Genomic DNA, 25365 nt, shown 5'->3' on the forward strand with positions numbered 1-25365 from the left:
AGAAACCGTCCCGCGATTCGTTGCGAAACGTGATTATCGTCTCTTTTACCGTAAATCACGCTGGCGACATTCAGTATTCTGTTCATAAAGAACGACTCCAACAACGGAAATTTATCGAGAGCAGCGGGAGCTGGTTAGCAATAATTTTGCATCAAAAATTTTTCGAAGTCACTGGAAAGCGGAGAGAAAAAAGGAAAAAATAAGTCTATCTGCACATTAGGAAAAAGATCCCAAACTCTGTCGATGAAGCGCATAAATCACCGGTCTGTTAAAACTGCGAAAACTTCCTTTTTCTTTTGAGAAGGGTAGAGCTAATGCTCTATAATACATTCTCCTCGCACCGTTACCAACTTGATCACATCGAACGTTGCGGCACGGAAGTTATCTATGCCGTAAAGAAGTAAAATGGCTTCACTAACGAATGGTCGTAGATGCGAACTAGCTGTGCTTCCCACAATGTTCGATTAACTACGTAATAGGGATCCAGCGCCTGTGGCAATTTTCTCCGAGAGAAACGCAGTGCTGTTCGAAGGAGGTCGTTTCCTTGCGGAGTGTACGCCTCTCGGCGATTTTCAAATGTTCGAGACATTCACCAGGCAGCGAAACTTTAAATAGCGTTTTCCAAGCAAGTGGTACCTTCTGAAGATCGATCTTCGAAAGCTGGCTGTTCCTTTTACTGTCGGCTTTAATAACATGAGAAGGTGGAATGAGATACCGTCACCAGTGCGAGGGCCTGCCCACGCAGCGGTATCTCGAAAGCGACGCTGCGAGAAAATTCCTTAGCTCAGCTCAAGAAACACAGTCGTATTACTGCTTAAGTTCTCCTTATCTTCTTAGCCAGCGAGGATTTACATACATTTACCTTATCCCTTGAACTTAGGCTGCAAAGAAAATAATTTATGTGCGCCCCAGAAGCGGTCCGCAGAGACAAAGGTCGGTGGGGTGGAAGCTGGGGATGCAGTGGTGGTACGCGCGTGCTCTGCGCGACGGCTCGACGCCTCCCAGTTGTGTCCGTCGCAGTAAACAAGAATTAGGACCGCTGCGTGCTCATTACCACAGCTGCGCGTAAGCTATGCCGGCATTCCGTGCTGAAACGGCGCTTCCCATCTTGCTGCCCACCTTCATAAATATTAGTGGCGCTCAAATAAAAATGGGCCAATCTACAAAAGGTGTTACAGTTAGAGTTGTAAAACTACCGTTCGCTACCGTAGACTATTACAAGCAACCGCAGACTACGATAGTTTGCCTAGTAGCCTCGATCCGTTAGGATCATAACCGTATTACCTGTACGTTAGGTGTGTTGTGTACCTTTTGTGATCATTTCGATCAAATGTCACGTATGCGATCAATGTCGTATTAGATTCCCTTAGAAACCAGAAGCAGTGAATCGTATGGAAACTGAGTGAGGATGTATATAGGGCCACGTAATCTACGGAACATTTTTGTTCTACATAGTTATCCTCCTGTCTCTTGCCGCGCGGGATTAGCCATTGCTGCAGTCATTGACTCTGCGGCTGGTCCCGGCGGAGGTTCGAGTCCTCCCTCGGGCATGGGTGTATCTGTTTGTCCTTAGGGTAATTTAGGTTACGTAGTGTGTAAGCTTAGGGACTGATGACATTAGCAGTTAAGTCCCATAAGATTTCACACTCATTATTCCTGTCTCTTACTTAAAAGTAAACAAAATTCATAGCAAAATTGAAATTTGGTAATGTATGTTAACCAAACTGTTGAAGTCATCAGTCCCTATGCTTACACACTATTTAATCTAACTTAAACTAACTTACGCTAAGGACAACACACACATCCATGCTCGAGGGAGGACTCTAACCTCCGACGGAGGCAGCCGCGCGAACCGTGACATATCGAACATCGCTTCAAAACTGCTTGGACCTTACGTAAAATATGTTTTAGTTATTCTTAAATAGCCTTCGCAGCCGCACGGGGTAGCCGCGCGGCCTTGGGCGCCTTGTTGCGGTTCACGCGGCTGCTCCCATCGGAGGTTCGAGTCCTCCCACGGGCATGGGTGTGTGTGAGTTGTCCTTAGCGTAAGTTAGTTTAAGTTAGGTTGAGTAGTGCGTAAGCCTAGGGACCGATGACCTCAGCAGTTTGGTCGCATAGTCCTTACCTCAAATTTTTCCCACTTTCGCGCTTATCAATAATATCGGGAAACGCTTGCCTTTGACCGTGATGAAGAAGATTATACTGAGTACAGAATAACAACAATACTTATATAGATTTTCTTATGTTTCCGCATGTACAGTGTACTTGCATCAAATTTAATTGCATTGGTTGCGTAACAGCGCAGAAGTTACGCGATCAACTAATTTTTATTACTTACAAAAAGCAATCTTATATTTTGCAAGGCTATAAAATACACAGTGGACTAACACGGAACGATGTGTGGTTCAGCTTATGTGCAAAATAAATAAAGAATCAAAAGACGAATCGTCGGCTTCCAGTTTCTCTCACACATATCATTTATATTTCTTTCCCTTATTACCAATACATCCGATAATCCTGCCATTCACTATGTTATTTTGTGCTGTACCAAAACTACAGGACCGCAATTTTCGTAGAGCGCAACTCTAGTTACAGTAAATTAAAAGTAAAGCCCTTCACTGCCACGACAGTTCGCTTCCTGAGAAACCTTCCGGCCCCTCATGAGTCTATAACCGTAAGGAGTTCCACATATCCGCATCCGGGGCCAGACGATGTGCGCGATTGCGTTTACGTCTGCGTACATACTCGGAAAGCCATTGTGTAGCGCACTATGGATAGTGTCTTCCTAAATTCACAAATAGAGAGAGAGATTAATTGGTGTACTTGTACCTCCGTTGGTAGTCTAATCTCTCTTATTCTGCTGTTATGGCCCTTCTGCTATAACTTATATCGATGCGGGCAGTATGATTTATCTCTAATATTGAATCTTTAAATTCGACCAATAGCGTTTCACGAAGAAAGAAAATAGTCTGCAAAATTAATTTCTTTTATTTCCGTCAATGGCCACAAAACTGACCTTAGACTACCGGTTTCGGTCAGCAGCGACCATCTTCAGATCTGCAGCAAAACATATATTCCGTGGTCAATTCAGTCCACGAAGATTAGGGATTACAGGACTGTAATACACTCGTGATCCTATAAGAAACAGAGACCTAGAGCCTGACTCAAAAGATATAAAAAGAAATCCACACTTGGGAGAATCCTGTTCTGAGACAGGTTTTTGAACCAGTGAAGGACATAGATGACTGGAGAAAAAGGAAAACCGGGAAATGCAGGAGCCGCACAAATCGCTGGACATTGTGGCAGTGATTAAAGAGAAAACACAGAAGTGACTTGAACACTTAACTGATCGAGAAGTTCAAATCACCAGACAGATTGTGGAAGAAGACATCAGAGGTAACAGGCCAAGGGGAAGACCGCGGCTGAGATGGATTTACGGGATCAGAGAGGATATGAGCAAGATGAGACTCTGAAGAAGAATTTGGAGGACTTTGATTGGCGGGGCCAAATACTGACTGCAGTTCGTGTGGTATATCTAGTAAGTAAGTAAGTGGTAAATTCGAAGGGACCGTGTCGTCATTCGTCCAATTTCACTTAGGGAAACCGTGAAAAAGTAAATCGCGACTATTTGACAGGAATTTTTTCAAGATTGTCCTCATTACCTGTCCAATCTTTTAATCAGTAGGTAAGTTCACGAGTATTCACATTTAACTTGTAAGTCGGATGAAATGGTTTAGAGAGACTACGGAAAACAAGGATTTTGGACTGCTGGACGTGGGTTAGATGTTCAGTCCTTCCATTTATAGTCCAATGTCAGCCACATGCACTTAAACTTCGGAGTGTAAGTCTAATGGCATGTCGTCACATCGGAAACCGAGCTTTTAGTTTTAACCGTATCAGGGCATGCTGTTGGCAGATAAATTTAACACCAGGAAACTTAATACGTTGTGCTATGTGAAGTATCCTCTTCCAGGCGTCCTATAGCGAGTTGCAGAGTGGAGCTATAACTGTATGCAAGTACGAAGGGCAACAAGTTGATAAGGATTCAGGTCGCAGATATACATAAACGTTCTGCGTAGGACACTCAAGGCCAAGTTCAAGGTATCTGCTTACTAACTTCCTTGAGAAAAGAAACCAATATGAGCTCAACGAAGTGTTACGGATACGGTTTTCTTTAAATTCTCGAGGACAGAAAGGTTACTAAGAGACGTGGCGTAAGCTCAGCGGGTGAAGAATCGGGAAGGATTTTGGCCTTGAGCTCTATGAAGGGACCACCCCATTATTCACCTAAAGTGTACTGCAAAACTGCAGAAAATCTGCACCAGGATTACCATACAGAAATTTCGATTCTGCTACTTCGGCAAATGAAGTTCAGTAGTGACAAGCAAGACAATTCGAGCAGATAACTAAATGAAATCACCACCTGGCCGTCAGCAACGAGAGAGAACTAAGTTACCCGATTTCACATTTTAACCAGCTTCTACAAACACGGGAAAATGCTTTTAGAAGCAAGTGCAATTTTTGACAAACGCCACATGGTAATTCCACACCCGCGTCCGCTGTATTATGTTCTATTGTGTGTTCGACGGGAAGAAAAGAGAACAAAAGCGCACCGGCAGTGCTCGGTTGACGACAGTATGCACAACATGCGGCATAAAAATTCCTCTGTTTCAGCGGCGGTAGGTAGTAAAGAGAGTGCAGGGGCTGCAACCATTAAATCTACGTTTAATGGCCGCTGAGCGTGTGCCAAAAGCGTGCGGGATCGCCGCCCTTGGCGTGCCACTACGGGCCCGCGCATCAAAAGGCCTCTTTTACGCGCTGCTTCAAAACACTCCACCTGCATGTTATTAAAACTTTTGATTAAAATTATTCCTACGGGCTATTCTCATTTCGTACTTCTACGTAAAAAAGGAATACGATCGCGCGGAAGATTTTTCAGGAACTTTGTTCGTTAAGTTTTAACTAGTTCCACGGGTTCCGCGAAGTAGGAAAAAGGTTGTGTGAAGATTCGCCCAGATCTTTGATTCTGATGCCAGGAATCCAACTAACGGTAACAGTATTCATCTCGTGGATGAAAGAGGCTACCAGAGTAGAGCGGATAGCCTGAAAATAAGGACAGTCCACTGACAGTCTCGATGGAAAACGTTTAAGTTACTGAAGCTGACTTCAGTTCTTTTCATTCTTTTTCTCCTTTGCCTATTCCTTTTTTCTCGTTTCTCTTTTTGGCTGTAATTTTACCTTACTGAAGTCACAAACGGAACACAGACGAAGCACAAACGAAGACGTCAGAGTAAACTAATGTGGAGTATTTCTTCACACTCGGTACAACCGTAATGAGACATATGATACCTAAACTGTATCGGTCATTTTCGTGGTTTTTTTTTTAGCTACAATTTTTAAGTGCCTAGTCTTAAATACTTAGAACATTATCGTGACACATGTAAAGCATTAAATATTTCGATAATCAGCAGACATTTCATGTTGCATGTGTCCCTCTGACAAAGATATCCTACAAAAAGCCTACTAGGTATAAACAAGAGGATTACTTCAGTTTGTTGCAGGATTCATCAAGTGACTGTAATTCATGGGATACACCTAATCACTTGCTTTTAGGTATCCGGTAATTTAGAATTTTCCAAGAAGATCGGTATTACAGAGCAGCAGTTTTGCGACTATAGCAGGACGTTGGTATGCGACTCTCGTGTAACCTAACCACCACGATATTTAACAAAGCGTTAAATATTCCTAGCGTAGGGGTAGTCAATACGTAATTTTAGTTTACACGTTAGAAGTGAACACAAGAAATCCCTCTGACTACGTTGGTCCTCCATTCTACAATGGAGTAAGGCCACATCATATCTCGCCAGTCCAAAAAGTTTCGACGCTGGATTAATAAAAACCATAAAAAACTTAATATGGTAAAACAATAAAAAACTTAATATGGTGGTTTTAATGCTTCTGCTGTATTACATAGTCTTCCTTACTTTAATAGCACCAAGTGTCGTAATCTGTGATGACTTTTTCCAGAAAAGAACTGTCCGCATTTTTTTATTTTAACCAAGGGTCTCTTTTGTTTGGGAATCACGGTGTACGGAATAAACTTTGCACACACTTTTCTCCTCTTCGAGATATTCTGATGTAAAGATCTTCCAGTCGTTGCCCCATTGCAATTTGTGGCACAGCAAAGCTGACACATCCATTTCTTAACAGTGTCTGCTCAAAACTGACTGATACAATGCGCATCTGTTGTTTACAGTTGTTAGCTCATGCTATCGCCGTAGTTACTGCTCTGTCGTCGCTTAGACGCCAGGATTAAAAGCAGTCTCGGAACTCTCTGGACGGACCGTGTATACTACGAGGACAGTATACCGTTGCAGGTGTTATAAATGCCTTTTAAGCGAAACCCAGAGCAGCAAGTTCAAATCGAAGAAACTCAAGACAGGTCTGAAATGGGTTGACTGGATACTGGAACAGGACAGGGAGGTAGGCGGGAAATGTGAAAGAAGCTGATATCAGTAAAGCTAGATTTGCTCTTAGCTTCGTGAGGTCAGTTGAGGAACTACTTGGCAGAGTATTAGCGGTTCCAGATCACGAAAACTGTCAACGATCGGGAGAACGTCCAGTGGCGCCATTGGCACAGGGTGACACGGCGGTCGGTCGGCATCGATGGCACGACAGGGCCTTTGGACAGAGTTATAGCTAGATTTCCGTCGGGACCGGTTGGTGAATGTGGACTGTGGTCCCTCTCTCAACAAATTGTGAAAAATTTGTTTCATTTATTATCAGTTTTGTGAAACAGAAGATAGCTTCAGAATTTTGGCCAAGATTTAGTGATGGTTTTGCTTATGGCGTTACATACATTCAGTGGGAAACTGATATAACGCGAAACAAATATTATAAGATTTTCTGACTAACTGAACACTCAACGACAGCATGTTACACCAGAATCTGAAATAACAATATGTAGAGCAGTTATTCTGCGTTTTTATACAACAATGTAATTGCGGCAGTCAATTTAAGAGTCATGTATGTTTTGACTCATGTTGCATGGAATACTAGGTGTATGCAACGAGACGTTGAACCTTAATTGTAGTCTTTTTTCTCTCTAATCTTTATAATTTGTCGCTAAGAAAGACGCCGTGGAAGTGTTTTCGAAGAATTAGTGTCAAAAGGACGTATGGAGCATCTCAGTGTCAAACTCGTTATCGGAATTAAGATGTAATCAAGGCCACTTCTACCACCTGTACTGTCCGAGATCAGTACATGCTAGACCAATAAACTGTCCATTACATTGTAGACGGGGTGTGTTCTGTAAAATGTTGAACGTAGAGAAAAGTCAGCATAGTGACTCATTTATATTCACGTACGTACAAATCCCCGAGAAGTGAGTGCAATACTTTCACGCGATGGTAAAATATCAAAAGGAGCATTATAACATAATGGACTTGTGGTGCGGAAAAGAATCGTGTCAATGTCCAACGATAAAAACATAGAACGAGTCGCTGCGTTCGAAGCCACCAACAACCGTTAGTGCATGCAAAAGCAATTCACAGCATTAAGTACTAGTGTATAGTCAATAATCAACTACCCTCAAATCGAGTTATCTCTACCTAAGAGGTCACAGAGCTGTGAGTGTTGTTCATTATGTGATGTTCTTTTTATCCCAATGCATTGGCACTGTGCGTTACGTATTCAAAACAACAGACTAGTTCGCGTCTTACAGTAACTACTTCACTATTCGTGGGACTGCATCACTAACACAGAGCTGATTTTATATTTGCTTATTATGCTTCAGATGTGGTGACTGAGGCCCCAAATAGTTATGCACTGTGCTTTCTGCGGGACTAGTGACAAGTTCGAGGATATTTCTTACCGTTAAACCGTGACGTAGAGAGAAGGGTAAATGGAAGGCCGCTAATGCAGGTAATAGCAGCCCGTAACTGCAACATCCTTTAAATTTTTTGACGTTTGGTTCCGACACAATTCATTACTAATCCTGGGTTTGTCAAGTTGATATATTCGTACAGGATTATCTTCTGCCACGCAAAGATTCAGCATTTAAGTCGTGATCATCTCGTGCGTACATGTATATTGCCAGATATCGCTACCATAATCCAACTCCCGGAATTTATTTTTTAGAGTAAGGAGGCGCACCTGTCGTGGATACTTCCCCTGTACTGAAAGAAGGAAGGAAGGTAGATTTCGATTTAACGTCTCGCCAACGACGAGATTGATATGAAAGATAATAAGACCACACTGGAAAAAGTTGGAAAAGGAAATTAGCCGTGAGAGTAGATCGAACCACTCCGAAATTCGTCTTAACGTATTTAGGGAGACATGGTAAACTTAAATAAGAATGGTCGGACGCGGATTTGAGTCCTTCTCGTACCGGAGACGTGTCCAGTGCGTTTCGCAGCTCATTTGTGATGGCTAGGGGTAGGTCACTCTAGTGCCATTAACATGAGATGATTGTAAACACTGTCATTGCCTATAACATAAACAACTATGTTGTGAACGAACGTATTAATCGTGCAGCACGGAAAATTTGTACGGTGAAAATGCTTAAGCGTGTAAATAGGTGTGTTTAATCATACTTAACACAATACGACTTTTGGTTGTAGCAGCGCTTTCTCTTTCTGAGAAAAATAGTAATTCTGCGATCAGGCTCAGAAGTCTACGCTCTGTCGACGGCCAACTGCGCCATTCTCTGCCATATCGTGTCGTTTGGATGCATTATGGAGGAGCCTGATGTCACCACACTGCTATCCCGGCCGTTGTCAGCTTTCGCCACCTCGCTTGGCTCGAAACATCTATTTGTCATTCAGACAGATGCTCAGTTGGCCTCCCGAGGCTGAGTGCACCCCGTTGCAATCCTCCCACCAAGGAACAATTCCTGGATGTACCGAGAATTGAACCCATGTCCTCCGCAAGAAACCGCTCGGCTACTGAGTAAGATCTCTGCTGTTATTAGGAAAATTAAAACTAAAATATCCAATGAGATGATATTACAAATGCCGAGCTAGTTCTCTGAAGTTTGTGTCTGAGACTAAGTGGTTCATTGTCTTGCTCGTCACAATACGTCTCAAAAAGGAGACCAAATAACACCCTTTCTCTGCTAACGATACTAAGGTGGTATTTAAAACTAAAACTGAGGCATCATCACTTCTCAAATCGAAAACACGCACTCAGTTTGAAATTCAAACTGGAAGACCGAGGAAGTGACGTTATACTTGTAGTGAACCCAGCAGAACACCGTGTCACTGAGAAATTGTAGCTGGTCGCGTTGTGGCAACTCCCTAACGCATAGCGTGTCGTTTCCCGGAAGAGCGCAAGTTGCGTGCCAGAAGCCAGTAAAGGGGAGCCGCCTGCTACAGTCTGGTGGTCGGTCGGTAGTCGCCACCACACACTGCATGGGGTCCTCAGCTTGTTTATCTGAATCGAGAGACGCGGAACCTTCTTCTGGGAGCTAAATGCGTCAGTATTTCTTGCAGATGACGCACAACGCGACATATCAAAGAATTATCTACACCGCCTTTCTCCAAACTCACACGTATCTCTTCCGTGAACATGTCCCTCGACACTGATGAGCAGCTGTCACGAATTACCTACGATTTTGATATAAGACAAAGAATACGTTCTGAACAGGTGGTGTTATAATAAGAGTACGGGACAGATGGAGAAAGCGCACTGTCGCATAGCATATACCGATCCCCAAGGTGCTTCTCCTCTACTGCTTCGACATCACTACGTACAAATGTTATCTCCATCTGGTTATACATTTGAATTTTTGTAAAACACAATGAATTCCCGTCATAGCACCGTATGTTCTCGGGCTCGACAGCGGACGTAGTTTACCGGAGCGTCTGTTTTCAAATTGATTCCATTCAAACACGAGGCGTGAAGTACAACAAAGACTCAATTAACGATGCATGTGTACATGTTTAGACGGTCTGTGATGTATAGAGTAACAGCACAACACGTGTAAAACTTTTTGAACCTGTACACGAAAACTTAGTGTTGGTCACGGGAGAGACAAGCGCTGAAATATTCATGGAAAGCAGCGCAAATGGAAATCAAACGAGAAGCTGTGCCCAAGGATAGAGGCATTTGAGTGTAGCCCTCAGAACGTTTGCTGGTATAGCAATTTTATGTTCCAAGATTGCTAGCGACAAAGACATTCCACTTCATGCTTCTGTGTTACATCGTGCTAGTTTCAAGTCGTAACACCTCTGACCTCTTTTATACCAATGTGTAACTTACTTTTTGAAGAACTTATCATTGGAAAAAGAGGGGCACGACACCTCCTGTACAAGCATGTCTAGTGAAGTACTGTACTGTTCAAAACTGCCTTCGAATTATGGACGACTTAACAAATACAATGCACATTACAAAAATGGATGTATGTGTGCGTGTATGGTCCACATCTCCTCCCAACAGGCCGGCCGAAGTGGCCGCGCGGTTCTGGCGCTGCAGTCTGGAACCGCGAGACCGCTACGGTCGCAGGTTCGAATCCTGCCTCGGGCATGGATGTGTGTGATGTCCTTAGGTTAGTTAGGTTTAACTAGTTCTAAGTTCTAGGGGACTAATGACCTCAGCAGTTGAATCCCATAGTGCTCAGAGCCATTTGAACCAATCCTCCCAACACACTGGACTGATTTCAACCAAACTTGGTACACATATATGTTACTGCCAACTAACAATCACCATGGGAGTAAGAACCACATACCTACCAGAGTTCAGGCGGTATGAAGTCATAAACAATGAGACGTTTGAAAAACATTTGTGTGACAGGCAGATCAGGAAATATGACATTATAAACACCGAGGTGCGTGAAAACTTTTGCATCGTGCATGACGTTTAAATTTATTACTTCTTCGCTACTATCTCTATTCGCAACATATATTACAGACAGTATTCACATATGCTGCTGAATGTACTACACAAATATATCATTGTACGACACACAGTTCAAGAGCTATGACGTTATAAACACTGAGACGCCTGAAAAATTGCCGCATCATGTATGAAGTAGTAAAACATATTTTATTCTGTACTACTATTCTAGAAAATCCTTGGCACCTGACAGCGCTTTTGACAGCTTTCAACTGCGAAGCGCAAACGGCTGTAGGCGAGAACAATAGCCGTCTACAGAACTATGAAAAGATGTTGCCACAGAGAAGTTTACAATATCATGTTGTAGATAAGCGAAGCAGCTGTGCTCAACGTACATAATCTTTTCAGGAACATCTCACGTAGAGTCTACTGCAGGGAAACACATAAGATGAGAATAAACAAAAATCCGGCCGCTGCGGCCGAGCGGCTCTAAGCGCTTCAGTCCGGAACCACGCGGCTGCTACGGTCGCAGGTTCGAATCCTGCCTCGGGTATGGATGTGTGTGATGTCCTTACGCTACTTAGGTTTCAGTGGTTCTAAGTCTAAGGGACTGATGACCTCAGATGTTCAAGTCCCATAGTGCTTAGAGCTATTTGAGCCAATAAACGAAAGGTAAATGTTCGTCTTGATCAGAGGTCCAACATGTTTCACTATTGTAGACACGCTGTACTAAACATGTAAAGTTTACATGTTAGCATCGGAATGTAATAGTGACCTTTCGTGAATTTGGCATAACATTTTTCTTAAGTGGAATGCTGTACTTATACATTTCCACATTATGCATATTTCTTTGTACGACCGTTTCATAATTTCAAAGGTGTTTTCACGAATACATGGAAATGACATTTTTTCGATATTACGCTACAAACATATTCATTTTTTGTTTTTGTTTCTAATAGATAATTGCAAAATGAATAACAGGGCAGTATGGAGTTTGACAGAAAGTTACCACATAAAGACCAGATTGCGGTTTATCGATAGTGAAACACGGCAATCGAGCTTGTGGAAACCACAGTGCTCATTTACATCCAAGCTCTCCTCCTAATTTAGGAAATCAGGAGTTTCCGCCCGTTCATCATTTACTGAAAATGTTTACGTTTCTCAGAAGCGCTGAAGAAAATCGTACTCACTAACAGCAATGTCAAATGTGGTACTTCCACCTTACTCATCTTCTTCGCAGAGAAGGAATATAAGCGTTTTAGGAACAAAGACGTCTAGAAAACCCTGAAGGTGATAATTTACTGATGAGAAATGACAAAAACATATAATAGTAACGTTGAAATAAAATAGTTTCTTGTTCAAAAAATGTTCAAATATGTGTGAATTCCTAAGGGACCAAACTGCTGAGGTCATCAGTCCCTAGACTTACACACAAATTAACTCATGCCAAGAACAATAAACACAACCACGCCCGAGGGAGGACTCGAACCTCCGGCGAGAGGGCCGCGAAATCCGTGGCATGGCCCCTGAAACTGCGTGGCCACTCCGCGCGGCGATTCTGGTTACTTTGCGTCTTTTGCAGTTTTTTGAGCACTATTTTAAGAGTAGAAATGTTATCGACATGCTATCGATCTGTTTCTTGACGCTTTCCAGCAGATCGAATATTACATCAATTTTTGGGCGTGTATGCGGGATATTTTTAATACATGTTCCGATATTTCGGCTGACAGCCTTTCAGCCATTCTCAAGATGAGTCGCTTGCAAGGTTTTAAACGGCGTTACACACTGTGGAGTAAACGCGCGCAAGCGTCAGAGGTAACATTGTTAGTAACAAGAGCGTCAGTCACAGATTAAACTCGATGCGTCAAAGAGTAAAATAAAGCAAGCGCATAATCAGTCTCATCCTACTGTAATTTAGTGGGCAAAGAAGCTTTGGAAATACGATTAGCAGACAACCTGCTCAACAGAGACGTGGGTTTCCAGTTCGACGAATCACGGAAACCTCTAATTTCAAGTCTTCGCTCTCAAAGGAAATATTTTAAGTCTTCGTGCCGTCCACAATTATCAACAAATTTTGCAAGCACTGCGGATTAGCCGTACCTGTGCTTGCTTTGTTTTACTTTTTGACGCATCAAGTTTAATCTATGATTGAGGCTGTTGTTACCTAGTGTCGTCTCTGACACATGCGCGTTTACAGTGTGTAAAGTTATTTAAAAACTTGTACGTGACTCACCTTGAGAATGGCTGAGAGGTTGTCTGCCGAAATAGCAGAACATTAATTAAAAATATCCCGGATGCAAGCCCGAAAAATGATGGTATAAAATATTGTCGATGTTTTTCATTAGTGTAAAGAAAGTTTCAGAAATGAACATTTTTACTGCATTGATCGCGTGTTCCGTACTTTGGCTTATATAAAACTACACTATGATTGGAAATTTCAATATGAGGTCTACTGTAAGAGGAAAAGTATAATACATGATATTACAACTTGTAAAAGTAGGCATTCTGCCATGATTCTATTAAATGAACGATTCTAATAATCTGTTCTACATTGTGTCCCAATTACGTCGTTCATTTAGCCTGTAACAAATGTTTAATGTTAACTGCCTCACTGGAAATAATTTTTCCGGTATTAAAAACTGACTAAATGTTTTTACCTAGCGTATTTTCTATTCTTTACACGACTGACATTGTACTATTTTCCTGTTTAAACGACTCACTCTTTGCATTTATCATGTACTATTACATGTACGTTTATAAAAAACATAGAAAATATTTATTATTATTCATGAGACTGCTGCCATCTGCTGGTAGTCTCTGTATTACTCTATTAGCCTGACTGGTATTCGGCAGCATGCAAGCGGCAGCCAACCCATACACATGCGGCACTTCTTGATGTGCCACACTTGTATGACTATCTTGCTACGAAGACACAGATATATCTTTTAATGTTCTACTCTCTGTTTACTGTGAGGTAAAGTTATCTTAAGCACATATTAGAATATTTGTATTTACTACAATAATAACTTACGTAATGGTAATTTTGTTTTATTTCAAATTCACGGACCATTACGATAGCAAGAAAGCGGTGCGGTTTATCGCACAGCTAGATTTCTTAACCTGTGCACGGCGGGTACGTCAAAAAAGGAACTTACGTAAAATTATTATCTTACAATTACAGAAGTCGTTGTTGTTGTGGTCTTCAGTCAGAGACTGGTTTGATGCAGCTCTCCATGCTACTCTATCCTGTGCAAGCTCCTTCATATCCCAGTACCTACTGCAACCTACATCCTTCTGAATCTGCTTAGTGTATTCATCTCTTGGTCTCCCTCTACGATTTTTACCCTCCATGCTGCTCTCCAATACTAAATTGGTGATTCCTTGATGCCTCATAACATGCCCTACCAACCGATCCCTTCTTCTAGGCAAGGTATGCCACAAATTTCTCTTCTCCCTAGTTCTATTCAGTACCTCCTCATTAGTTATGTGGTCTACCCATCATCAGCTACAACATTGTAAATATTTGTGTAATTTTTGTAACCTTGCAGATCTAAAGATGACAGCTTAGTTCTGTCGAAACTAGTAATCTAGTGTCAATACAAGCAGTCAAGGCAGTAAAAAACTTCATTTCAGAAGCTTTCTTTACACTGGATTAACTGATCGCTTCTCCATCCGGTAATGTCAGGTATATATATATATATATATATATATATATATATATATATATATATATATATATATATATATATAGGCACAGTAATTACACATAGCATAAATAGAGGACTGGTTACGGCGACGTTGATTTGCTGTATGCCACTTCGGCCACATTCGCCAACAAAAACAAAGTGCAGCTATTATTCAGGACGAATCACCGCATTAGGCTTTCTCATGCAATGGTCGTAAAGGATGGATCGTGGAGTTAATGCTTACAGTCTATCTGTAATAACCCATAATTTTTTCCCAAGTAATCATGCTTAAAAAAACTATACGCCGAAAACTACACAAAGTGATTAATTTCTTTCTTCTGGAAAAAGCTTCTCATACGCCTACGGTGCACACAGTATTTTCTGCAGGATGTCACGTAACTTCAACAGAGAGAGAGAGAGAGGGGGGGGGGGATTAATACTTCACGAGAGGTCCCTGAGACATCCGGCTGCGTATGTGTTATTGAAAAGCTGCACGATTTTGCCGGCCATCACAAACGAATCACTTCGACACACAGAACTGCGGTCAAGCCCCCCTAGTAAATGATTGCGGGTGGCTTGGTTTAGACAGCAGGAGTATTTAAACCGCGTCGTTAATGGTTACTGTCACTGTTAACGTATGACAGACGCGTGGTACAGCACAGATAGTCCCGGTGTGCTACTCGTGGAAAGCAGAGCTCCCACATCACACACATTATGACGTCCATGCCGCTATTCGCGTAGATGAGTGTCAGATCTTGATTTTTACAATTTTCAAGAAAACAAGGAAAACGCATTATCGTGCCGTCTGATAATTTGTTTCCACTGTCGATGGGTCAGATTAAAGAGAACGCCACACCCAAGAGGAAAACACGGTCTTGCGACAGCGGTTCTCTTCATCAAGTAGTAACAACAAATCTATTCGGACTTCAGCGTTACGGGGCAGCGCAGCTGTTTTGCAAACCTGTACAGACACGCACCGGCGACAGGCTAGAGTTCTCTGCGCATGTGGAATGTTGGCCAACAGCAAGAAAGACAAGATTCGACCAATGTTATATACAAGTCAGCTTATTATTCTTTCACCGAATCCTTACGGTGCTAAGAAGTTGACAACCCAGACGAATGACATTGGAATGTGCACACAAATTGTGACTTACACTGTCTCCTGTACTAAATAAAGAAATCTTGCACTTCACAATACTGAAACCGAAAGTGATCTACTATAGCTAAACACTTTGGGCATATCAGCTCATTATGAAGCTTCACAAAACTCTATAGGACACTGCCAAAGAACGCGAATTTGTTATTACGTAGAACCAATCGAATTAAAAAGATGCTTACGTGGTTCGAGCAGGCACTGCACATAACAACTAATGACTACTGTGATATCATGCCAGCCATTACTTTTGTGATATTAACATACAGCAAACTTCAGGAATAAAACTCTGTGATTTGTTTCTGTTAGAGATTGTCCAACTAACGAAAGTAACCTCGTACATTCCGTATTCTTACATTAATAAAGCAATGCAGTTACATTTTCGATGTCTGAAGTAAGGAATGTGACTGAAACATAGTAAAACACACACACACCAACTACAAGTGGGAGGAGAGAAGGGAGGGGAGGGAGAGAGAGAAGAGGAGATTCTAATGGCTCTGAGCACTATGGGACTTAACTTCTGAGGTCATCAGTCTCCTAGAACTTAGAACTATTTAAAACCTAACTAACCTAAGGACATCACACACATCCACGCCTGAGGCAGGATTCGAACCTGCGACAGTAGCGGTCGCGCGGTTCCAGACTGTAGCGCCTAGAACTGCTCGACCATACCGGCCGGCAGGGGAGGAGAGAGAGAGAGAGAGAGAGAGAGAGAGAGAGAGAGAGAGAGAGAGAGACTATTCACAGCAGTCTTCGCTGAAAACTTTTAAACAACTTTGGATAACATGTGAGAACACATAATGAATCGAGACTATAACGTTTGCGCATTAAAAACTGAATCAGAAAAAAGTCTAACCTACGGTTTTTCTCCTCAGGATTGCTGTGTTTCTGCGATAATCAGGATAATCCGTACAAAAAAATATAAATCTCAGGCAATACCGCATTTTTTCGTACGCTGACTGAGCTGCAAGAAAGATATCTTTGGCTCTCCATTAAACTACATCAAATTTGAAACTCCAATTCTGTCGTCGTATACTGTCCTTGATGCATATCAGTAAAGTTTACTGGGGTTGCTAGCCTGAGCGTGGCGTTTAATTCGATGTACACACGCAACGAAATAATTGCGAAAAACTTTTAATGGTATCCGTAAAAACGGCTAAGGATAAACTAAACTCGGCAGACGTTAGCCTGGAAATGAGAACTTTACTTTGACTTTGCGCCTTACTCATGAAAAGTTTTTTCATGAATGTAATTGGAAGAGTAAATCAAGCACTAATAAAATCGTACTTCTATCTCTTCTCCTCTGTTACTAGATAGGAGTTTCGTAAAAAACTCATTTTTAATTTTTACATATAATTGAAGTATACTGTTTTTTACTGTTCTCAAATCACTACTTGTTTAACTTGTGAAGAACTTATGTATCATGAACTACTCAAAAATTAGAAATGTCCTGAAAGCATCTTCAGAGATGATCGTGAAAAAATTGTATACTGCAAAATACAAAAAAAGCTCAACCATGTTCACGCCGGAGGGAACAGAGTGATAAAGCGTGTTTTTACTAATACTTCCTAACTACAGAAGAACTGGCGGTTTAGATTAATGGATGACTACTTTGTATGTGAGTAAATGAGGCCTTCCTTTACCTGGTCGTTTAAACTATCCATTAACTTGGCGTGCTATATTATACGGTTATTGTTACAACAATAAAAAATTCCAATGACAGTTTTGAAAAAAAAATCACAAGTGACTGATCATATTTCCCTATAAAAATCATCTGATCGGACTATTATTTTATTTCACGCTGGTTTATCTTCCATTACGTATATATAGCAGAATTATTACGATGTCGTAGGAATAGCTCCGATTGCTCTGTACACATTTTTGTCAGTTTGGACTGGAGTATATTTCCTCGTATGCAAATAACGCTGCGAGATATTGTATATGCGATCTCTACGATGCCCACACTGCTAGCCTTCCATCCCGCAACACAGTGTTGAAGTGGGTAAGCGGATGGAGCCGCGCTGTAACGGCTGTCTTGCTTCCAAATGGTTCAAATGGCTCTGAGTACTATGGGACTTAACATCTGAGGTCATTAGTCCGTTAGAACTTAGAACTACTTAAACCTAACTAACCTAAGGACATCACACACATCCATGCCCGAGGCAGGATTCGAACCTGCGACCGTAGCGGTAGCGCGGTTCCAGACTGAAGCGCCTAGAACTGCTCGACCACAGCGGCCGGCCTCTTACTTTCATATGTAACACATTCGCTCCCATTTTTGTGAAATGTTTCTTTGAGAATTAAAACAAATGGTTTATCAAAGTACTCGTCTTCTCAAGGGCTCCACAGTATCACACAATTAAAATGTGTATTGTTCCATTAGGAAACACAGTTGCCTAAAAGTGTTAATCAATTTTAAAAAATCATGAAATTGACAACACAGAAAAATATTCGTCCATCATCGTAATATCACTTGCCAGAACACTTATTTCTATATCTATATCTTTGTCGGCACAGGAAATATCTGAAGTTCTCAACTAAGGCGACTCGTTGGGTGTCAGGTGGAACTTATAACCTGCAACCAGCGATTTCGACGTCACTAAAAAAATTTCTGCCGAAACGTAGACTCTTATTCTGTGTTACCTTCACAGTTGGACGCATCATTATATCCAAAAGTAATTCCATAATATTAACTCATTATAACAACGAAGTGCTCAATCATCCACACAGTCAGGGAAAGTAGGCCACGTAAGAATGCGTACATACACACTTCGTTTCGCAAATAAGTTGTGGAAGGCACTTCGTACGAACCTTATTTGCGACCCCAAACGGTACTTGCAGGGTATGATGTAGGGGTGTCACATTTTTCATGAGCACATATGAACTTAGCCGATATTAAGCCATCATTACAGGACGTATGTGGAAGCTAAACTGCTCCTGGCGTATAAACTGTCGGAAACGAGAGCAAAGCCTTAGACGGCTGTATGTATTGGCCAGTTCACATGCCTCGTCCCTGTACCGAACAGCAGTGAGACTGCCCTACATAACCACGAAAAGTGGTGGACCCATGTATTCCCACTCCAGAACATCACTCCACCACCACCTTGTTGTCCATACAGGACGCAGTGTTGGAGGCGTTTTGTATTAGCGGGTTGTCTCCAAACAAGTTGTCTGCGATTATCAGAGTTCAGACAGATCCTAGTTTCGTCCGTAAATAACACCCGAGGGCATCCTGGGCGCGTCCGTTCTGCGTGATTTTTGTCCCATCTGTAACGGAGTCAGTGGTGATGTGGTATATGACGTGGTGCTCGTTATGGTCGTCGAGAATGGGAATTCTCATCATGGAATCGTCTCCTAATAGTTTGATGCGCTCAGCCCATAGTTCCTTTGACTCAAAACTAGTAGATGTCGATCATCCTGTGTACCTGTCGAACTAGGACGACTTGTGCGTTGTATGTCCTCAACACTACCTGTCAATTAGAACCGTTTCCGTGTTTACAATAAATCACTTTGATTGCGGTGCATACATCGATTAACGTCCCTGGTTGACAAGCCTTCAGCACACAGTGTGATGATGCGGAGCCGACCATTGGTGGCGATTGTCCTACGTGGAATGATGGATGTTCGCTCTGTTGTTTCACAGAAGCCAATAGTGCGTCGCTCCTGCTGCTTTTCTTAAAATGCGGCAATCTATTCGAGTGCGGCGTTCCACGCGTGGGAAGCGCTCATGGTAATTATGTGTATGTTTACAAAAGTGTTACAAGTGAGTTTCCAATAGTACAGGAACAGTCACCATAGCAACACACCTGCACGACATATCGGGATAACGCAAAACTTTTGTTGTTGTGTGGATGATGAGGGAAGGGAGAGGGTGACACCCAGTGCGGGCACACAAAAAAAAAAAAATGGTTCAAATGGCTCTGAGCACTATGGGACTTAACAGCTGAGGTCATCAGCCCCCTAGAACTTAGAACTACTTAAACCTAACTAACCTAAGGACATCACACACATCCATGCCCGAGGCAGGATTCGAACCTGCGACCGTTGCGGTCGCACGGTTCCAGGCTGAACCGCCTAGAACCGCTCGGCCACACCGGCCGGCGCGGGCACACAGTCTTCCCTTCTTGAATAGCACAAAGGCGGCCACCGAGCAAAGGATCACATCTGACGGACGGACCACCGTCGACAGTGTCATATGCCCTCACATCATGGACACTGCGGAGAACTTTGGAATGCAATACAGGAAATGGCGCAAATTGTGCTGATGCTAAAAAATTCTTGGGCCACCAAAAAGTTGCGCGTTAGCAACCTCAACTACAGAGACGAATCTGTTACCAGTGATTGTCTGGGAAGCGGCTGGTTCCGCCTTTTTGAGTGGAAAGCTGTGGTCTAGAGGATCGTTTACCCTTTCGTGCGTCCTGTGACACGGTCCTTCGAACGAGGTGCTAAGACCGCTCGGCATCATTCACACTGATTTTACAGTGCTGAAATTCTTCTAAAGAAGTCAACAAAGAGGGAGTTTCTGAGTAGCATGCATATAGTCTTCGCGAACGTCGATTTCCTGGCCAGTATAAACAACGGCAGAGGTTGATCGTTTTAATAGGAATCAAAGGCTGACGCCGCTGCCTTCAAAGGCGTGCGTGCATCAACACTTCCGTAGGATTTTCACCGGACTTTCCTAATAACTATCGTATTCTATCCGAGTAGTATACACTTCCGAAGAAAATCACGTTCCTAGGATAAAATGAGGGGGCAGACCGGACATGCGGCCCGTCGCTGGCAGTGGAGCATGCACGTGCGAGGGGCCGCTATATCCGCAGTACGGCAGCGAGTCGCGTGCAAAACAGGCCGGCGCCGGGTCTAATGAGTGCAATCAGAGCGGCGCCTAACCGTCGTAGTTGCGGGAGCCCCGCCGCCAGCAGCAGCAGCAGCAGAGGGCAGGTAGGCAGGAGGGCAAATTTGATTTGGGGCACGGCGGGCGAGGCGTGGTCTATTCCTGTAATGGTCGCGTGCCGGGCCGGCCGCTGGTACGGCGTGGCTGCGCCTTCCTCCGCGGAGCGATCGATGCTCTGGCGCCAGCAGGGCCGTCGCCGCTGCCCAGTCTAGACTCGCCGGCGCCACCACGCCGCTACTGGGTCACACTGCGCCATCGCCGCTAATGCACACCACCAGCGCAAACGACATCCGATACTTAATTTCCCTCCGCGTCCTCGGAACTTGTCCCGCGAGTGGGCGGGGTCCGCTATGCGAGGAGCGCTTGTTCACTTTGGATCATGCTCTTGTTTCTGAGGTCAGATAACCTTTATGTCTGGACTTCGCCTCGACGCGAACTGCAGAGGCGAGATACGTACGTCGTATTTCAATGAACCGCATTAAATTCTGATATGTGTGTCTTTTCTAATTTAATTTCGTTCTGCATCTAGAATCTTGTCTTCGTTGGACTGTAATGTCCCACTGACCAGAGACGTTGACGACACGTCAACCTCAGAATTTCAACATTTCCAACACTCATCTCCTAATCGGTACTGGTAAGACACAGGACCTGTCTGCCCAGAGCTATGTCACTCAGAGCAGTAGTCTAGCTGCATCGTTTCTACAATGACGTCACATCAACCAGCCGCTCAGCCGCTCCAGGATCGTCACCACTGCTGGATCCAATTGTTATTCTGGAACATTTTCTGCGATATCTTCTAGTATTTCTATTGAGCCCATTGACGGTCTGTGTTTCAAATCTGCAAAAAAATTATCAGTTCTCTGTGACAGGTACAAAATCCACCAGAGTGCAATAGTGTTGTTACCAGACCAAGAAGGATGTATACAGGGCGTGAACAGCGTTAGATATTGAGTGATCACCGTGAATGACACGGGAATGCCACGACCTCGTGTGAGACAGCGTTAAATGCCTGACAGAGTTTGAAAAGGATCTCATTGTGAGTCTGCATGTCGAATTGTGCAATATCCAGATGTTTGGGCACTCGAATGTGGCAGTGGTCGGATGTTGGGCTGTATGGCAAAGTGTGTCAAGGCTCCTATCCACCACGACTGGTCGCCAAAAGGGAGTGTCCTCGTATTGTGCAACAAACGCCTCGTAACACTTCGTATCCACCCCCACCCCCCCTTCCCTTTTTCTTCACGTAAAAATCCCGACAGCAGTGTCATCCGGCAGCACTGGTCCGAATTTAGCACCACTTGACAAAGGAATTACCGTCCCGTGAACAGCCTGCCGTTAATATCACAACACAAATGGCTCCTTTTTTAGTGGTGCTGTGAGCGGGAAAGGCAGACAGCTGATGAATGGTGTCGTATTGTGTTCAGCAAAGAGTCGCGGTTTCCATTATCCCAGATGGACATCGTCGGCAAGCATGGCAATGTCCTGGGGATGGGTCCTGTTCTTCCAATGTTTTGGAAAGGCACAGCAGTGTTACTCCTGGCTTTATGGTGTCGAGAACCATCGGTTATGACTTACGGCCACTGCCGGTAGTGACTGAGGGAACTCCGGCGGCAGAACTGTACGTCACCACTTTTCAACAGCACAACGCTCGTCCACATGTGGCGCGCTTTTCTATGAACAGTCTGCGTGATGTTGGGGCAGCAAGATTTCCAGATCTGTCACCGACAGAACACGGTTTGGAGTAGCTCGGACTTCAACTCTGTCCCAGGCCCAGAATCCAGGATATAAAGGACTAGTTTCAACAGTTGTGGCCATATTTCCCCAGCAGATGATATAAAAGCTTTATGACACCTTTCCCAAACGAATCCAGACAAGAGGATCTGTAACGTCATACTGCCAAGCTCTTTGTAAATCTGATTCGAATTTGTAATCACTGCAGTAACATCACATAGCGTCTAAAAGCGTGAATTTTTCATTTCATTTCCTCCTCCCCTTCTAGGTATTCCACTCTTTTCTTCAGACGGTGTACATTTATAAAACCGAACACTTGTCTCGGACTTCGCCAACTGCTTCTGTCAGTATTTGGGAGGAAACAATAACGCATAATACGCCTCCGAATATAAAGTGCCTGGGAATAATCGTAAGACGGACTTCGGTCATACCCAAGATTGAAACATTCCCCTGAATAGAATCTGTTGCCTTTCAAGCGGTCTCAGTCCTAACAATAGGCATTTGATCGCAGTTACACACCGACTGCAACTCCTTTTATCTATGTTCAACTAAGCACGAAATGAGCAGAGTGAATGTTATCTCGCTTTCGATTCTTCGACATCAGCTCTCAATCTGCTGTTATGAAGAAGTGTGAAACAGGTTCCAATCAGCATCGCTAGGCACAACGTTAAGCAGCGACATTCATGGACAGGAAAAAAACGAGCACATCCATAGTAGGGCGCTGTGCATTATCACAGGCTAGTTTGACGCGCGACAGAGTGTAACAGAAATATTGCATAATCTGAACTGGCTGTTGTAGAAAGACGCCCAAAATCTGACAGAAAGTCGCTTAGAAAATTCCTAAATTTTTCGGGGAGGCGTCTACGACATGTTTGTCCGATTAAGACAGCAAGGGTTACATCAGAAAAATAACGGCTCGCACAGAGGCATAACAGTCATTCTTCCGTCCGTTAACGGAAGAGAATGAAATTCAACAAGGCACAAAATAAAAAGTGCTCCAAGCCTAGCACTAAACAGTGCTTTGCAGACTAAAGGTAGTTACACAGCTGTAGATAAACGGTAGAAATGTAGATTCAGAGCAGGATTTGACTAAAAAAAATTGGGAAAATGCCTGTAAATGACATACTACAACGAAAGTCATTCACCCACTATTCGTACGCGACTGGAGGCGTTCGCTTACGGTGTGGCATGTTTCTCTTTACAGGGTCGAACTTCCCGTGAATGTACCTACAATGTGTGTGAGTACATAATCGCTCATGACAAAGATTTATGAACAAACCTCATACCACCGACAATGGAGCATCAAATACATTTTTATGGGCTACTTCCGTGGTCCCGTTAGAAATTGGTAGCAACTCCTCAAAGTAAGTAATATCGAAACAGATAAAACAAGAGTAACAAAACAGAATAATAATTACTGTTGAATCATTGAAACAGAACTGAAGAGGTCATTTGTGAAAAAAATTAACGTGTATGAAGTATAACCATATACCAGCTGCTCGACGAGTGGTACCTTATCGGCAGCAACGCCGCAGTAGCGCAGTTTAAAAAATCATTCATGAAAGTGAAATGGGGATTCAACACCCCCTTGCACGCCACTCGCTATCCAAACCGGCTAGTCACCATCGAAATAACGCTTACGTTACATATACGCTCCTTCTTTAAAGCAATGCGCGCTAATAAATCTTCACATGAGATATAACGAAAAGAGCCACCCAGGATACAGAAAAAGATGCACATTGTCCGCTGCAGAAGACGTGCAACCTTTCTCTCCACATGACTTGCAGTTGCACTATATCGTTCCTGCAACATAAACATTTTTTTAATGGATTGGGTTATGAACCAAAGTCAAATTCCTCTTATTGCTGGGCTTAGAAGATTTTCCTGCTTGTTATCACCAACAGCGCCTAAGGCTGAGGAGTAACTAACTTGATGATACGTAACGTCAGAACGATGCTGTCCGCCTTAAATACTATACGAGTGGCGTAAGGTATTTTATGCTGTGTTGAACTAGATTAATTTTACCGGAGCAATTGTTAAATAATGGAAATCCATTACATAATGGTTCTAACAGTTACTACAGTTACTAAGATTACATCAACTTCACGATTTCAGACAGTACAATAATGTTTTACTATCTTACAATTCCTTCTCGCTTATTAAAAAAGAGAAATTTAAACAGTATTACTCTGCAAAAACCGATAAATGATTTCGAAGGGAGTCGTTGCTTTCAAACTGCTGGAATATCCTGCTGTTCACATTATGTCAAATATCGCAGAACACCTGATATCTTATTGTGTTCATGCGTTCAACTGATGTCTCCCTTCTATCTGCCACAGCAAAGTGTGTATCTCATCTGCAATAAACTGCTATTTTCTTCAATTTTTTACTTTGTATTTACCTTCGCTTAGATTCATATGCCCTCAGGCTACGGTTTGATGTCACTCATATTTGTTCGTAAAGATGTAGATGCTGCCTCTGTAATAACGAAGCTTAATAAAGAAAGTGAGGAACGCCTTGATAAAGAAAGACCATTCACACAACTTGAAGAAGTGTGAGTCCAACATAGCTATTAGTCACGAAGTAGACTCCAGCTTACAGTGGGTGAGAAGATTTCCAAAGCAAAAACAAGGGTATCTCCTGTATAAAATTTTCCGCATCCAGATCACTCTGCAGTTCATCGAAAGAGCTAATTACCTTATAGGAATTCGCAGTACACGTATGTTTGACTCCATTGTCCTACGATTCTGCTTCTTTTTGAAACTTCAAATATATTTCAAGTGAAGAAAGAATTTGAAAGGAATGTCCTCGGATACCATTTAGAGTACCGGTACTCCACGTTATTTTAGACATTCTTAACGCTGCTTTTCTCGACAGGACATGCTTGGCAGTCATGGCGTAGGAGCGTCACAACGACTGTTTTTCCCATTTCACTTCAAAATTAAAAGAAATAGGCAAGAAGAGAACACGGCGTTTGATTTAGTTCACACAGCAGAAGCGAGAACAGGTAGGCAAGCAGCGCAGACGTACCGTGCGTAGTAGCGTTCCGGCGAACTGGCTGTCTCCAGAGC

At 43.0% G+C, this 25365-nt stretch overlaps 1 protein-coding gene across 13 annotated transcripts in view; it reads right to left on the minus strand.

The window, feature by feature from the left end:
• LOC126457505 (protein muscleblind-like) overlaps positions 1-25365 on the minus strand; it is a 611133-nt gene that overhangs the window by 238613 nt on the left and 347155 nt on the right. The window lies entirely within an intron of this gene.

Source organism: Schistocerca serialis, chromosome 2, assembly GCF_023864345.2.
Source record: "Schistocerca serialis cubense isolate TAMUIC-IGC-003099 chromosome 2, iqSchSeri2.2, whole genome shotgun sequence".
Classification (NCBI taxonomy): domain Eukaryota; kingdom Metazoa; phylum Arthropoda; class Insecta; order Orthoptera; family Acrididae; genus Schistocerca; species Schistocerca serialis.